At 42.8% G+C, this 10,705-nt stretch overlaps 2 non-coding genes and 1 pseudogene across 2 annotated transcripts; all 3 read left to right on the plus strand.

The window, feature by feature from the left end:
- The first annotated feature begins 619 nt into the window (after positions 1 to 619).
- Positions 620 to 807, plus strand: LOC138668117 (U2 spliceosomal RNA). Its single transcript, XR_011319090.1, has one exon. It is a non-coding gene; the product is annotated as a U2 spliceosomal RNA (small nuclear RNA).
- A 2,802-nt stretch (positions 808 to 3,609) lies between these two features.
- On the plus strand, positions 3,610 to 3,797 carry LOC138668065 (U2 spliceosomal RNA). The gene has a single exon (XR_011319063.1). It is a non-coding gene; the product is annotated as a U2 spliceosomal RNA (small nuclear RNA).
- A 6,164-nt stretch (positions 3,798 to 9,961) lies between these two features.
- On the plus strand, positions 9,962 to 10,138 carry LOC138668089 (U2 spliceosomal RNA; annotated as a pseudogene).
- The last annotated feature ends 567 nt before the right edge of the window (positions 10,139 to 10,705 follow it).

Genomic DNA, 10,705 nt, shown 5'->3' on the forward strand with positions numbered 1-10,705 from the left:
GGCAGAGTGAGATTGTATGGCAGTCATTGCATGGGGTGTTACCGGTGAGGGAGTTTCAGAAAAATCGGGGTTTAGTGAGGAGTGAGAAGTGTCCGAGGAGTGGATGTGGTGGAAGTGAGAGCGTGGTGCATTTGTTTTGGAATTGTCAGTACGCTAGAAGTGTGATTGCAGGGTTGGGTCGTTTGTGTAAGGAGCTGTGTGAGGTGAATCTGTTGTCTTTTGAGCTTTTTATGTTTGGATTGGGTATGTGTGGGGAAAAGGAGAGAGTATTGTGGTTAATGATGGCATGTATAAAAGAGGTTTTGTGGGATGTGAGGAATATATATGTGTTTAAAAGGAAGGATATTGAAGTTAAAAATTGCATAAAAATTATTTTGGGAAAATTGTATTTTTGTTTTGTGTGTGATCAGAGGAGGAGAGGGGAGGTGGATGCAGAGGGAGTTTGGAAAACCAAAAAGTGGAAACATTTTGTTTAATGTATCTTGAGTTTTTTTGTGTTGTTAACAAATATATTTTGTTATGTTTTCCAGTGATGATGGGAATGGCGGTTACATTGTGTATGTGGCTTGCTGTTTTGGGAGATGAGTTCCATAAAGTTGTGGAGTCTTGACTGTGGAACTTCCCATCTGAGGGAAAAAAAAAAAAAAAAATAAATCTGTTCTTATCAGTTTAATATCTGATACGTCCCCTATTTGGGGACCATATATTAAATGGATTTTTAGAACAGGGAGCTGGAAATGGAGCTTGCTCTGTCCACTCCACGCATTGACCCGTTATTGCAGTATCTCCGGGAACAGTGCACCCCTTCTCTGATCCGGTTTCCAAAAACAGATTGAATTGAAATCAGCCCAGCAAGTTGTCATTTAACACTTTCTGAGAATTCTTTTCAGGGTCAAAGAAGCACGTTTCAGGTGGCAAATGTAGCAATTTGCTCAATTTCACTGGACCGTTTGCAACATTTCCTGTGCCTTGCTTTCACCTGTGCATGTTCAGCATTGGATTGCATCCAATATGCAATCAATCAAGCAATCAATCAAGCAATCTTTGCTGGTTGCAACAGGTGTGTTAAGATGTAGGCCCGAATGAGGCCTTTGTAACAGTGTTGCTAATATATTGTGCCATCTACAAAATTAGGCCCCTGCCTGCTGTCTGTCAGCATGAAGTGTTTAAATTGAAGTATCCTACGAGTAGTTCGGCCATACATACTACATTTGTGACCGCATGCACAAATTCCTTTGTAAAACATTGGCTCCCTCTTGTGGACCACTACTGACTTTTAATTATGTGGTGTATGATATGTATTTCAATAAAGAAGGAAAAATGGTGTCTGTGATGGATGATCTTGAATGTGCTAGTCTTGTCTATTTTGTCTTGTACTGTGTGAGTAGTATTCTAATGCTTTTGACCAACTAGGTGCGCTGCTGCTGCCTGCCTGCCTGCCTGCCTGCCTGCCTGCCTGCAGTAGATAGAATCTGTGCACGGAACCTTCACCTGCTGCTGCTGTCACAATGGGGCCTTCAGCCATTGACTCCGGAACTCTCACGTGTCACAATGGGCTCTGGACCTATCTAAGGCAGAGAAAAATGGCGCCGTCTTCAGTCCACATGGTAGGGGGATTGTCTTTTTTTTAAAGGGGCAATTTGCAGACTTGCACTAATAGTTGCACTCTGGAGCGCCAAAGGGATGGAGGGTGTGTTCAGATGGGCGGAGTTATGCAGATCAGGCGGAGTTATGCAGATTAGGCGGAGTTAGGCAGATTTTTTAAAAACGCGTTGGGCCCAACTTGAACACACCCCCACACACCCCCACACACCCCCCACACACCCCCACACACACCAGAACTGCCATTTGAGAAGGTATCCAGAGTTTAGAAAAAAAATGTCTTCCCCTGGGCAATCATCTTTTGGGCTCTCTCCACAGTGGGTCCTGGTTGTAGGCCATGGGGCGTCCGGAGTGGCAAACCATTTCAGGCTATCGCTTCTCGGCCTTTTGGCTAAGATCAAGTGCAGTGGCTTAATTGTTGCTGTACTTGGTCTGGTCTAAGGTGTCTGGGGTACCCGGTTCGTCGGCCTTGGGGGATCGTCCTCACTTAACGGTGGGGGCTTCACCCCCTTGCTGCTATAGGCGTCCGGATTAGTCCCCAGACAACGAGAGGCGATCACCTTGCCTGGTACTTCGGTACTGAAGGTTTCCTGCGATTGGGGTTACCGTTTGCTGGCGAAATGGAAGGAATCCAAGAATACATGCGGATTCGGAATGCTGTTCGTTTTTGCTTTGGAGGAATGGCGAGGAAGGAAAAAGAACTGGAATTCCTGTTGAACGATTTGTTGTTGGGCCTCTTTAAGGTGAGCAGAGAAGATATTTTGTCCGTGATGGATTATCCCCGTCGGGGTTTTTATGACATCACATTTGGAGAAGAAGCATCTTTGTTAAAATTTTTGGATTTGTGGAATGGGATGAAGGAAGATCCCAGAGTGGCTGGAGTCACGGTGATACCTCACTATGACTCTGGATGGAAACTTTTTACGGTGAAGTCTTACTCTCCGTATGTAACTGAAGAAGATGTTGTCTGTTTTCTAGAAAAATATTGCAAGAGTGTGAGTAGTAAAGGAAAAGTTTTCAACCAGTGTGGATTTTGGACAAGTAAATGGAAGATGAGTTGTGAATTGAACAAGGATGGAAATGGTAAATTTATATTACCCCCGGCCCGGTTTAAAATTGGCGCGGCCACGGGTGATTTGTTTTTTGCTGGAATGGGTGTTTTTTGCTTTAATTGTAAAGAGTATGGTCACAGTAAAGAGGATTGCACGAAGATATTTTGTACTAAGTGTTATCAAGAAGGACATGAGTACAAAGACTGCAGCAAGGAGAAAGTATGTAATCTGTGTGGTGGTTTAGGGCATGTTTTTAAAATGTGTCCTAAGAGGAAGGGGAGCAAGAAGTCAGATGAGAAAGAGGAAAAACGACAGAAACAAGTGGAGATAGGGGAGGAAAAGAAAAAGGAGAACGGAAAATGCGAGAGTAAATCAGTAGAAATGGAGGTAGGATCAGAATCCTCACCAGTGGTGAAGGGAAATGTCAGTGTAGTTTCTGTTCAGAAGAATAATGAAGATAGTGTAAAGCCGGAAGTTGAGAGTGCTGTGGAAGGAGTAAGTCAAGTGAAGGATACTATTGAGGGAGAGGAAGTACAAGTGGTGAAGAAGAAGAAGAAGAAAGAAGTTAGACAGACCAGGGTTTGGAAAGGGATAGAGTATTATAATATACTATTAAGGAAGTTGTATGATGAAAAACGTCTTGATTATTTAATAGTTAGTGTTAGGAAAGAATTAGACAGAGATAAAAACGAGTTTTTTAGGGAATATGGTATACCAAAATCGTTATATGAACAATTAGATAGACCTGATCTGGGTGATGGGATTTTGAATAGTATTGCAGTTATGGCTTATGATAATGGTTTTAAGTATTATACATGAAAGTTATTGTTATTTGAGGTTGAGAATGCTTAATTTGTTTATTGTAAACTTATATATGTGTTAATGTTTTTTTTTAGAAAGGGTTTCAAGATGATGAAGTCGAACTCAAGTTTAATGTCGTTTTAATACGAGAAATTTTATTTTTGAGTATTTGACACTGATGAAACCTTATCTGTTCTTATCAGTTTAATATCTGATACGTCCCCTATTTGGGGACCATATATTAAATGGATTTTTAGAACAGGGAGCTGGAAATGGAGCTTGCTCTGTCCACTCCACGCATTGACCCGTTATTGCAGTATCTCCGGGAACAGTGCACCCCTTCTCTGATCCGGTTTCCAAAAACAGATTGAATTGAAATCAGCCCAGCAAGTTGTCATTTAACACTTTCTGAGAATTCTTTTCAGGGTCAAAGAAGCACGTTTCAGGTGGCAAATGTAGCAATTTGCTCAATTTCACTGGACCGTTTGCAACATTTCCTGTGCCTTGCTTTCACCTGTGCATGTTCAGCATTGGATTGCATCCAATATGCAATCAATCAAGCAATCAATCAAGCAATCTTTGCTGGTTGCAACAGGTGTGTTAAGATGTAGGCCCGAATGAGGCCTTTGTAACAGTGTTGCTAATATATTGTGCCATCTACAAAATTAGGCCCCTGCCTGCTGTCTGTCAGCATGAAGTGTTTAAATTGAAGTATCCTACGAGTAGTTCGGCCATACATACTACATTTGTGACCGCATGCACAAATTCCTTTGTAAAACATTGGCTCCCTCTTGTGGACCACTACTGACTTTTAATTATGTGGTGTATGATATGTATTTCAATAAAGAAGGAAAAATGGTGTCTGTGATGGATGATCTTGAATGTGCTAGTCTTGTCTATTTTGTCTTGTACTGTGTGAGTAGTATTCTAATGCTTTTGACCAACTAGGTGCGCTGCTGCTGCCTGCCTGCCTGCCTGCCTGCCTGCCTGCCTGCAGTAGATAGAATCTGTGCACGGAACCTTCACCTGCTGCTGCTGTCACAATGGGGCCTTCAGCCATTGACTCCGGAACTCTCACGTGTCACAATGGGCTCTGGACCTATCTAAGGCAGAGAAAAATGGCGCCGTCTTCAGTCCACATGGTAGGGGGATTGTCTTTTTTTTAAAGGGGCAATTTGCAGACTTGCACTAATAGTTGCACTCTGGAGCGCCAAAGGGATGGAGGGTGTGTTCAGATGGGCGGAGTTATGCAGATCAGGCGGAGTTATGCAGATTAGGCGGAGTTAGGCAGATTTTTTAAAAACGCGTTGGGCCCAACTTGAACACACCCCCACACACCCCCACACACCCCCCACACACCCCCACACACACCAGAACTGCCATTTGAGAAGGCATCCAGAGTTTAGAAAAAAAATGTCTTCCCCTGGGCAATCATCTTTTGGGCTCTCTCCACAGTGGGTCCTGGTTGTAGGCCATGGGGCGTCCGGAGTGGCAAACCATTTCAGGCTATCGCTTCTCGGCCTTTTGGCTCAGATATCACGTCTGGCCAGAAGGACTCCAGGCACATCGTACCCTTGGCCTTGGGGCATCGGCGGTATACCGTCTTAAGCCTCATGCTGCTATAAGGGGTGGATACGCAAGGAGACCTAGAAGGCGATCGACCCGCGCTTTCATCGAAGATGGCATCAGCAGTAGCGGCCTCAGTGCGCTATGCCAGTGCTGGCGATCTTCGTATCAAGAATTCCTTTAAGATCGAGGTGGACGAGGCATGCAAGGAGAAGTTTACTCTGAGGTTCCTTGTACGAAGAGTCCTGCTGGAAATCTTGGGAGTGAAAAGAGGAGACATCCTGGCCCTGCAAGATCGTCCTGGTTCATTTACCCTGACTCTGGAATCAGAGAGTGCATGCCAGAATCTCTTTCACCAGATTCATCTGCATCTGTCAGAAGAAGACCTCAAGGGACTCAAGTTTGTTGTTCTATATTCTGGTGGGGAAAAGCCACTTGTCGTCCAGATGAGCAACCCTCACGTCCCTTTGGTGAATATCATTTGCTTCCTTCAGCAATACTTCCCGGATTTGCGTTATTCCCACAAGGTGATGAACGAAGAAAACCTGTGGACGGGGAAGCATAAGTTTTTTGTTAAATTTATGGAGGACTCTAATGGCATCGGAGGGCTTCGCCACCCCCCATCAAGCTTTCTGATTGGCAGAGAGCGAGGGCGCCTCTTCTACCCTGACATGCCCCGATTCTGCCGAAAATGTATGCAGTTTGGACACACCTACGAAAGCTGCACAGAAGAAGTGGCAATCTGCAAAAAGTGCTATGAGCGAGGCCATGCCACAGCCAATTGTACCAACAGCATGGTGTGTAACATCTGCCGGCTGCCTGGTCATTCCTTCCGGGAGTGTCCGCTAAAGAGAAAAGCAGAGACTTATGCCGAAACGCTGAAGAAACAACCCACTGGTGCATCCTCTTCAGTGCAGAGGCAACCTACCAGTACTCCAGCAAGGGCGCCTACATGTGCTCCAGTGGGGGCGCCCACCAGTACTCCTGCGCCTGCACCTGCTTCCTGTATTCCAGCACAGCCTGTGACACAGAATCAAGCTGCAAGTGAGCCTGCTAACAAGACTGTGTCTGTACAAGGGGTTGTCAAGGCCGGTGCCTCTGTTGTGGTGTCTGGCAGCAGTTCTGTGCCAGCACCTGCAACTACTGTGCAGATGAAACCTGCCGGTGCTCCAGCGCCTGCACTGGCTGCGCAGAGGCCTCTATTAGAGAAATCAGGTCCCCCTGACAAGGCAGATGCTTCGGCTGATCAAGAACCTGAGCTGGAGGATGAAGCAATGGAGCTGGAGATGAACAGGAAGAGGAAGACAGAAGACACAAGTGTTGTAAAATCTTCTAAAAAGAATCCTCTGAAGCCGAGCCTCCTGCAGTATAAGCCGAAGCCACTACCCCCTGTGGCTCCCCCTGAAGAGCCACGGCCTTCGGATCCAATAAACATTGAGTTCTCGGACTCTGATGTCCAAAGCCCATTGACACCTGTGGGCTTTATGTCTGACTCTGACAGTAGCGTAACCTAAAACTGTCTTATGAGTTCTACAATCAAAATTGCCTCACTCAATGTGAGGAGCATAAAGGGCCCTACCAGAAGGGCTGCTTTATTGTCTTATTTGTCTACACTAGACTGTGATGTTTTTTGCCTACAAGAGTGTAATATAGACTTTGACGTGAATTATGCTGACTTAAGAAAAGACTGGACTTGCGGACCCTCCATCTGGTCCGGTGATAATAACAATCGTTCATCTGGAGTCGGAGTACTCTTCAAGTCGCACGATTTCAAAGTCAATTCCTTTGTAGACGTCAGTTCTGGTCGTGCTCTATTCCTGAAGGTCAGTTTCAAAGGTGTGGAGTTTAGACTAGTAAGTCTTTATGCATCTCCTGAGAAAGAAGAGAGATATCAGCTCCTAGAGGATGTACAGTATTACTTGCCTGGATCAACGCCACTGATATTCTGCGGTGATTTCAACTGTATATTACCTGGAGAAGGGAGAAGTACAAATTCCAGCGCACCTAAAAAAGACAAGACAGAGAAACAACTTAAAGATTTAATAACTGACTTTAGCTTAAAGGATGTTTGGAAAGAGGTGAACAGAAATGACCCCGGCTATACTTGGGAGAATTCCTCATCTAAGTCTCGCATTGACTTTATCTTTGTATCCCAACATATGAAACCTCAAGCTGCTGTTTTAATCCCTAACATCTTCTCTGACCACAAGTTGCTTCTATCAGAGTTAGAGTTACCTGGACTTGTCAAGGCAAGAGGAGTCTGGAGATTAAACACGACGTTGCTGCAAGATCCAACGGTAAGAGCAGATTTTAAAGCGTTTTTTAATTGCTTAAAAACTAAGCAACAGAAATTTTCCACTTTGCTTGAGTGGTGGGAGTATAGTAAGACAAAGATAAAAGAATTTTTTATAAAAATCAGTATATCTAAAGCCAGAGAAAGGTCGGCCTGGCACAAGAGACTTATCACCAAGTTGCAAACATGCTACCAACTGAGAGAAATAGGCGTAGAAATGGAAGATCTTATTGAGAGCACAAAGAAAGAAATTAAGAAAAATATAGAGTCTAAAGGAAAAGAGATTATTTATAATTCAAGAATCGAAGTTATGGAGAAAAATGAGAAATGTTCGAGATTCTTTTTTAAGAAAGTAGTCACTGCCAAAGAAATGATCACTGAACTTGAAGGTGAAACAACCTCTAATGGTATGCTCAACCAAGCCCAGCTTTTTTATCAAGACCTTTTTAATGAGAAGCCTATAGATCAATCTTTTACTGTGGATGCCTTAAATTCTCTAAAGCAAAAACTAAACCGAGAAGACCAAAAGCTGCTATGCACAGAAGTCACTTTACCAGAAATTGATGCTGCTATGAAAAGCTTTTCTTATGGGAAGACCCCTGGCTCTGATGGGCTACCAGTTGAATTTTATAGAGAATTTTGGAGTCTTTTAAGTTCAGAAGTGTTTTTAGTCTTTAAAGAAGCACTCAAATGTGATATCCTGCCACTATCCTGGAGAAGTGGACTGGTCTCCTTAATCTTCAAGAAGGGAGCTAAGTCCCAGCTGGCTAACTGGAGACCGATCACTTTGCTTAATGTGGACTATAAGCTAATGTCTAAAATTCTTGTGAATCGATTTAAAGGGGTTTTAGCCAAAGTTATTCATGAAGACCAAGTATGTGGAGTGCCAGGAAGAGGAGTCGCTGAGCACCTTAATACCATCAAAGACGTCATCTGGTACCAGCAGACGAGGAAACAAGATCTCGCCATTTTATCATTAGACTTTCAAAAAGCGTTTGACCGTGTGTCACATCAGTTTTTATGGTCTGTTTTAAGGAAAATGGGCTTTCCCGAAGTTTTTATCAAGCAAATTGCACTTTTATATAAGGACTCTTTCAGCAAAATTTTAATCAACGGTTTTTTAACAAAAGAAGTTTTTCTACATTCTGGAGTGAAACAAGGCTGCCCCCTGTCTCCGATTTTATTCATCTGTGCAATAGAACCTCTTCTGTCCATGTTGAGAGCGGATAAAGTTGTTAAAGGAGTTCCCATTCCCGGTGGACATGGAAAAGATGTCAAAGTTATGGGTTATATGGACGATATTACCATCTGCTGTTCATCTCCCGCTGCTCTTAGGAGAGCTGTCAGAGTCACAGAATTTTTTTGTGAGGCCTCAGCCTTTAAGCTTAACATAGACAAATGCGATTGTTTTGCCCGTGGGAACTGGTCCGATGTATCTATACCCAATCTTCCGATACAATCAGAGAAAATTAAAATACTGGGCATTATTTTTGACCAACAGAATGACGGAAAACAAAGTTGGAATGGAGTAAGTGAAAAAGTGCAGAAAAAAATTGAATTTTGGAAATTAAGAAAACTGACAATAGAGGGGAAAACTCTCATCATCAAAGCCCTCCTGCTTCCCATCATGCTGTACCTTAGCCTTGTTTTTCCTCCATGTGAACTCACTACAAAAAGATTGCAAAGGACATTGTTCGAATTTATCTGGAGTTCAAAGTTTGAGAAAGTCAAAAGGCAAATAATGCACAAGCCACATCATCTTGGAGGCAAAGATGTCCCTAATATCAAATTGTTTTTATACTCAAAGTTTTTTAGCCTCTGTTTTAAGAATTTGACAGCTTTTAGCCCTTGGGCACACTTTCTGCGATATGCTGCCGGACATATTTTTAGGAAGCGGAAATGGGTGTCTATTTCTCAAACAGGCCCAGTCCTGCTGTCTCCTCCAAAGCAGTATCTCATTTTGGAGAAAGCAATAAGAACATATGACTTGGAGACTTTTGACATTGACACTTTAAAGAACCCAAGGAAGCTGCTGCAACAAATAAAGAGGAAAGAAACTATGACGCCAATAAGTTACTACTCTTACAACAAAACTGCCTCAGTATGGAAACTAGTAAACGCACCTTATCTGACAAATCGACATAAAGACTTGAATTGGATGATAGTACACGAGTGTTTGCCGACTAGAGACTTCCAATACAGGCGAAGACTTAGCAACACACAGACTTGTCCTAGGAACCAGTGCAATAGCGACGAAACAACTATGCACCTTATATGGAACTGCGACTTTGCACAGCAAGTCTGGAAAGAATGTGGTGAACTTATAAAATTTTGTTCAGGTCTCACTTTTTTAAACCATGAAATAGTTTTGCACGCAATTTTGCCAAATTTGAACAAAGAAAAAGAAAGAGTTTTATTGTGCACTTTAAGCTGTATAAAGAGTGCTTTGTGGAAAACAAGGAACATCCTGCTGTTTAAAAGGGACTACATAATAGTAAGAGACTGTATAAGGCTGGCACTAAGTGAGCTGTACATGTATTACCTTCTAGACATGAAGAAGCTTGGAAGGAAAAGAGCATTAAGTATATGGAACTTTCATTTGTGGAAAATGCTATTCTAAAGATACGAAAATAAGATAAAGACTACGAACTTTTAAATATAAACGCAAAAATCTGTTCTTATCAGTTTAATATCTGATACGTCCCCTATTTGGGGACCATATATTAAATGGATTTTTAGAACAGGGAGCTGGAAATGGAGCTTGCTCTGTCCACTCCACGCATTGACCCGTTATTGCAGTATCTCCGGGAACAGTGCACCCCTTCTCTGATCCGGTTTCCAAAAACAGATTGAATTGAAATCAGCCCAGCAAGTTGTCATTTAACACTTTCTGAGAATTCTTTTCAGGGTCAAAGAAGCACGTTTCAGGTGGCAAATGTAGCAATTTGCTCAATTTCACTGGACCGTTTGCAACATTTCCTGTGCCTTGCTTTCACCTGTGCATGTTCAGCATTGGATTGCATCCAATATGCAATCAATCAAGCAATCAATCAAGCAATCTTTGCTGGTTGCAACAGGTGTGTTAAGATGTAGGCCCGAATGAGGCCTTTGTAACAGTGTTGCTAATATATTGTGCCATCTACAAAATTAGGCCCCTGCCTGCTGTCTGTCAGCATGAAGTGTTTAAATTGAAGTATCCTACGAGTAGTTCGGCCATACATACTACATTTGTGACCGCATGCACAAATTCCTTTGTAAAACATTGGCTCCCTCTTGTGGACCACTACTGACTTTTAATTATGTGGTGTATGATATGTATTTCAATAAAGAAGGAAAAATGGTGTCTGTGATGGATGATCTTGAATGTGCTAGTCTTGTCTATTTTGTCTTG

The sequence above is a fragment of the Ranitomeya imitator genome, chromosome 2, assembly GCF_032444005.1.
Source record: "Ranitomeya imitator isolate aRanImi1 chromosome 2, aRanImi1.pri, whole genome shotgun sequence".
NCBI classification, from domain to species: Eukaryota; Metazoa; Chordata; class Amphibia; order Anura; family Dendrobatidae; genus Ranitomeya; species Ranitomeya imitator.